Here is a 7024-nt window from a genome sequence, read left to right on the forward strand (position 1 = left end):
ATAATTTAGGTATCTTAGTAAGAATTATGTACAAAGCTAAGATTTCCTAAATTCTATTATTTTCTGACAAGAAATCAAAGGCAAATTTAGAATTAAAGGCTAATGACCTCAGGTTTCTAAGGTAGAATAAAAGATATTACAAAGAATTTCCAATCTTTGTTCAAAAAAAGAAAAAAGCCTTCTCTCCAGTTTTGCAAATTGTAAATTGAGGTGAAAGTAGGAATGTGACTTTGGAACAAACTCAGAAATTCCATATAAATTACATTGGATTGTAAATTCCTTAACAAAGTACTATGCGATTGCAAAATAAGTTATTGCAGAGACTAATATTTTGCCTTATCCAGTCCCCACAGATAAGCATGAGATTCTTGAGAACTTGCCTACTTTATTTTTAGCCCCTTAAATGTGGTATTAGCATCAGTTCTATCCATCAAAACGGGGGCGGAGGGGGGGAAGGTGGGATGCCCTGCTGCCATCATTCATAAAGCTAGGAGACTTACTTGAGCATCTGTTTGCTCTGCCAGGTAAACAATGACATGGAGTACGTATAATCAATCACCACGGATTGCTGCCTCAGCAATGATTAACAAAAAGCGTGCAGGTCAACAGCAAGTGTAGACCTCTGCAGCAAAGAGAACGTCTTGTCCTCCCCAAAGGAACACATATTAACTAAAGTTTTATTTTGGAGAATTCAGAACTGTGTGTAAATGAATGTTGAATTACTTCACCCCAAACACAAGACTCATAGCTAAATGTCTATGCAACAGATCCACCTGGATGCATAATAGCATCTCGAACTCAACATGTTCAAAATTGAACTTTCTTCCCCAAACCTGCTTCTCCCATAGTCTTCTTTATCTCAGTGGCAACTCCATTCTTCCTGTTATGCAAGCAAAAGAAGTTTGGAGCCATCATTGACTCTCTCTTCCTCTCAGTGGTCGCATCCAGTATGTCAGCAAATTCCGTTAAATCTAGCTTCAAAACATAACAGATACTAACCATTTCTGCTTCCATTGCTACCAACGTCACCATCATCTCTCATCTGAATTATTGCAATGACTTCCCAACCAGTTCTCCCTTGTTCTCTCAGTCCATTATCAACCAAGCTGCCAGTGATTCCCTTAAGCATACGTGAGATCACACCACCTTCTCAAATATCTTCAGTGAGTTCTCAAATTACTCAGGCTAAATACAGTCTGTACAATGGCCTACAAGGCATGAAACAGTTTACCCCACCTCTCACCTCTCTGACCTCATCTCCTATATACTCTCTCTTACTCTGTTCTAAGTACTCTGCCTCCTTGCTCTTCCTCAAAAACACCAGAGCCGGGAATACCTCAGTGCTTTTGCACTTGCTATTCCTTCTCTTTGGAATGCTACTCCTCCAGGTAAAATCATGGTTCACTTCCTCACCTTCTTCAAAACATTATCCACCTGTCACCCTCTTCTGTACTTGCTTTTTCTGCTCCCCTTTATGTTCCTGAAATCATCCATAATTTTTTTTTGTAGCTGTATTCATTTTCACTGTTGTACTCTATTGTATGAATATACCACAATTTATTCACCCATTCTATGGGGAAACCCTGGTAGCGCAGTGGTTAAGTGCTATGGCTGCTAACCAAGAGGTTGGCAGTTCGAATCCGCCAGGTGCTCCTTGGAAACTCTATGGGGCAGTTCTACTCTGTCCTATAGGGTTGCTATGAGTGAGAATTGACTCAACGGCAGTGGGTCTGGTTTTTTTTTTTTGGTTATTGTTCATGGATATCTGGGTTGTTTTCAACATTCTGGTATTAAAAAAATCCTACTAAAAACATTCTTGAAAATATTTCCTGGTGCAAAATTGTTGGATTATAGGTTTGCACATCTTCAGGTTTATTGTGTAATGCTAAATAGTTTCCCAAAATAGTTGTATTGATTTATACTCTCTCACCAATAATGTATAACTGTATTGTTTGTTCTACCTGCTTGCTAATGCTTTCATTTCCAACCTTCTTCAGCTGCATCAAATGTGCAGCCAAGACCACTCCTTTATTTGAAAAGCTGGTTTTAGTGCTCAACTTAGCTCTCTAAGTCCCCAGTTTCCCATAGTATATGGCTTCTTAATATTCCCCTCAAAATTTGACACCTCACCTTTGTACTCAAGTAGATTTTTAAAATTGTTTATCCATCATTCTAAATTGTTTACTGTAGGAGGATCATTTAGGGTGCCTAAATCCACTGAATTGTCAGACAATTACCAATTTTTTTTTTTTTTTTACTGATATTGAGAAAGAATAAAAGTAAAGCACTAAAGAAGACTCTGGGGAAAATGATACTGGTGAGGAGTGAGCTTCTTGGCTCAAGTAAACACATAAGACTATGTGGGCAGCTTCTGTCTGGAGGGGAGATGAGAGGGCAGAGGACAGAAGCTGGCTGATGGAAACGGAATACAGGGTGGAGAGAAGGAGTGTGCTGTCTCATTAGGGGAAGAGCAACTAGGAGTATATAGCAAGGTGTACATAAAATTTTTTATCGAAGACTGACCTTATTTGTAAACTTTCACTTAAAACACAATAAAAATTTTAAAATTTTTTTTAAAGGAAAAAAAAAAAGAATACTGTGGGCATACAAATCCTCTCCTTTGGTGAGCATCACTAAAAGAATGCCCCATGTGGAAAGGGGATCAAATCTTTTAAAAGATACATTTTGCTAGAATTGTATTTATTATGAGCTTCCTCTTAGGGTGCGTTCTCAGGATCCATGTGGGGTTCACCGAGGTAGCAAAGACTAAGAAGGCGGTGACCCCCCTCAAGGTCAGAAGCATCAGGCAGTGTAACACATCCTGTAAGCCATTCCTGAATGCAGAAACCTGGGGAGGTTTCAGAAAATATCAGCATGAGCCATCGGGCAAAAAACATCAGAATCTCTGGGGGTGGGGACTGTGCATATTAGTTTCTAGAAGCTCCTCAGAGGTTCTAGTTGCAGACAGCGTGAGTCACAGCCCTTAGTCACCTGCCTAGTTAAAAATGGTCATCTCTGGCCCGAGCCATGGAATTCCCAATTCAGTTGAGCTCAGGTTTTTGCATATTTAATCAGCTCCTAGGTGATCTGTAATGTCATGGAAGTTTGAGGACCAATGCATATAGAAAAGGTCCATTCAACACGATGAACAATATTTAAATAGGATCAAGACACCTCATTGAATGTCCCAGTTCTTTCAACTTCCATGCAACTCTGGCATGGCCCTGGATTCTCTGAGCCTCAATTTTCTTTTCTGAAGGAGGTATTAATATCTACCCTGCCAATTTCACCAAGCTGCTTTGGGGTTCATATAAGATGAGATGTGTATTAGAGCTTTGCTAGTTAAAAAACAGCCATACTAAACACAGGATAACCTTACTCTCATCAGAATAATATGCCCTTTCACATGAGATAAAAAGAACGTATCATCCCTACTGTAACCACGTCAGGTAAAATCAGCCATCATCAAACATTATTAAAACTATGTTTTAGTTTGTGATCAGTATGGGTTAACAGTATACTATAAGTTCCATTCTTAAAGCCTAAGGAGTTTTGCCACTGATTTCCTTCTAGCTATGAATGAATCTGCTGCTATTTTGTCTATGCCAAGAATTCTGGAAGACAGCTACCTGGCCAACTGACTGGAAGAGATTCATATTTATGCCTACTCCCAAGAAAGGTGATTCAACCAAACCTAGAAATTATTGGACAATATCATTAATATTATGTGCAAGTAAAATTTTGCTTAAGATCATTCAAAAGCAGCTGCAGCAGTATACCAACAGGAACTGCCAGAAATTCAAGTTGGATTTGGAAGAGGATATGGAACCAGGGATATCATTGCTGATGTCAGACGGATTCTGGCTGAAGGCACAGAATACCAGAAAGATGTTTACTTATGTTTTATTGACTATGCAAAGGCACGAAACTGTGTAGATCATAACAAATTATGGATAACATTGCAAATAATGAGAATTCCAGAACACTTGATCGTACTCATGAGGAACCTGTACGTAGATCAAAAGGCAGTTGTTTGGACAGAACAATGGGATACTGAGTGGTTTAAATTCAGGTAAGGTACATCGGGGTTGTATCCCTTCACCACACTTATTCAATCTGTATCCTGAGCAAATAATACAACAAGGTAGACTATACAAAGAAGAATGCAGCTTCAGGATTGGAGGAAGCCTCATTAATAACCTACATTATGCAGATGAGACAACCTTGCTTACTGAAAGTAAAGAGGATCTGAAGTACTTACTGATGAAAGATCAGAGACCACAGCCTTCAGTATGGATTACACCTCAACATAAAGAAAACAAAAATCCTCACAATTTGACCAATAAGCAACATAATAATTAACGGAGAGAAGATTGAAGTTGTCAAGGATTTCATCTTATTTGGATCCACAATCAACACCCATGAAGCAGCAGTCAAGAAATCAAAAGACATGTTGCATCGGGCAAATCTGCTGCAAAAGGCCCGTAAAGTGTTAAAAGGCAAAGGTGTCACCTTGTAGGCTAAATTGAGCCTGACCCAAGCCATGGTGTTTTCAATTGCCTCATATATATGCAAAAGCTGGGCAATGAATAAGGAAGACCAAAGAATTGATGCCTTTGAATTGCATTGTTGGTGAAGAATATTGGATATACCATGGACTGCCAAAAGAATGAACAAAACTGTCTTGGAAGAAGTACAACCAGAATGCTCCTTAGAAGCAAGCATAGTGAGACTTTGTCTCACATATTTTGGACATGTTTTCAGGAGGGATCAGTCCCTGGAGAAGGACATCATGCTTGGTAAGGTAGAGGGTTGGCAAAAAAAGAGGAAGACCTTCAATGAGATGGATTGACACAGTGGCTGTAACAATGGGCTCAAGCATAATAATTGCAAGGATGGTGCAGGACCAGGCAGTGTTTCACTCTGCTGTACATAGGATTGCTATGAATTGAAACTGACTCAACAGCACCTAACAACACCACAACATGAATGAATCAAATAAACTGCCAATACAGTTATCTTATCACTATTTATCATATACAATTGAAAAATGAATGTGCTTATGTTTGGAGCCCTGGTGACACAATGGTTAAGAGCTGGGCTACCAACCAAAAGGCTGGCAGTTCAAATTCACCAGCCGCTCCTTGGAAACCCTATGGGGCAACTCTACTCTGTTCTATATGGCCACTATGAGTAGGAACTGACTCGACAGCACATAATAATAATAACAACATTTGTAAGGATGGAATTACAAATGAAAAAAGCAAAAACCCAGAATAACATACCACCCAGACATCCAGAGGCTGTAGGTTACATAATACTCATGATATAGGAAAACATGATATTAAAGGAAGAGTGCCATCCCATTTAGGAATTTTCTCTTCATCACCTATGTTAATGTGCAGGAGAAGAAATGAAGAGAAGGCAGGCTCCCTTCAGCCTCTCTTACCGACTCCACTTCAGCTTCTGGAGCCTATTCTCTCAGAATTAACAGAGGCTTAATGGGGATGTGGGGGTGAGGAGTAAGGCTGTTACCTGCTATCTCGTCTCCTCTAGTCATCCACCAAGTCAAAGAATTGACTTCCTTACTGTCTGCTCCTCACAAGCCCCTTCAAAGTTTGGACAATGACCCGGTCAGATAAGTCTCCTGGCTCAGTACTCCTTACCTTCTGAACAAGTTGTGGGTGGTATCATAAGTTACATACTTATGACTGCAAATGACACAACCCTGCTTGTTGAAAGAGAACTTGAAGTACTTACTGATGAGGACTACAGCCTTGAGTAAGGATTACATCACAACATAAAACAAAAATCCTCACAGCTGGACCAATAAGCAGTATCTTGATAAATACAGAAACTACTGAAGTTGTCAAGGATTTCATTTTACTTGGATTCACAATCAACACCCAAGGAAGCAGCAGTCAAGAAATCAAAAGACACACTGCATTGGGCAAATCTGCTGCAAAAGACCACTTTAAAACGTTAAAAAATCAAAGATATCACTTTGAGGACTAAGGTGCACCTGATCCAAGCCATGGTATTTTCAATCACCTCATATGCATGAGAAAGCTGGACAAAGAATAAGGAAGACTGAAGAAGAATTAATGCATTTGAGTTATGGTGGTGGTAAAGAATATTGAATATACCCTTGTGGTGTAGTGCTTAAGAGCTATGGCTGCTAACCAAAAGGCTGGCAGTTCAAATCCACCAGGTGCCCCTTGGAAACTCTATGGAGCAGTTTGTTTTACAGGGTCGCTGTGAGTCAGAATCGACTCAGCCGTAACAGGTATAGACTGCTAGAAGAAGTATATCTTGGAAGAAGTACAGACAGAATGCTCTCATGTATTCTGGACACATGATCAGGAAGGACCAGTCCCTGGAGAAGGACATTATGCTTGGTAAAGTAGATGGTCAGTGAAAAATGTTGTATATAGGGTTGCTATGAATTGGAACTGACTCGACAGCACCTAACAACAACAATGTAGGTGAAGTGGCATCAAGGGAGAATAGTGGGGAAGTAAGGAGGAAGAGTGAGAAGAACACTGAAGAATTAGAGGAAGCAGAAGAACCATTTGGCCTCGGCCTCAAGCTCAGAGAAAGCTACCAGTTCAGATATTTTTTTAATTTGATAATTGATCTTTGGCTACTTGATATCAATTTTAACATCGTACAAAGCTAGAATTTTCCCCTCAATAATAAATGCATTTGTAGGAAACAAAAGTTAGAAAAAATTGCTCTTTAAATGTTTTAAAAAATTATTTTAATGGTTAGAAACGCCAAAACTGGAAATGACTTAATCTTTTTTAGGCCCCTGGGGGAAAAAAAAAATTGTTACAGATTTCTGCAGTCAAAAGTAAGCGGAAAGGAATACTTTAGCTTTCCAGGGCTTTGAGGAGAGATTCCCACAAGATGTCTGTGCAAAAGGCTATCAATGAGATGTTAAGGTTGAACGTAAGTAAAGAAACGTATTCATAAAAACTATTGATTACTACATCACTGTTGTTACGTGTTGCTGAGTCGATTC

This window comes from Loxodonta africana, chromosome 2 (assembly GCF_030014295.1).
Source record: "Loxodonta africana isolate mLoxAfr1 chromosome 2, mLoxAfr1.hap2, whole genome shotgun sequence".
Taxonomy (NCBI): Eukaryota; Metazoa; Chordata; class Mammalia; order Proboscidea; family Elephantidae; genus Loxodonta; species Loxodonta africana.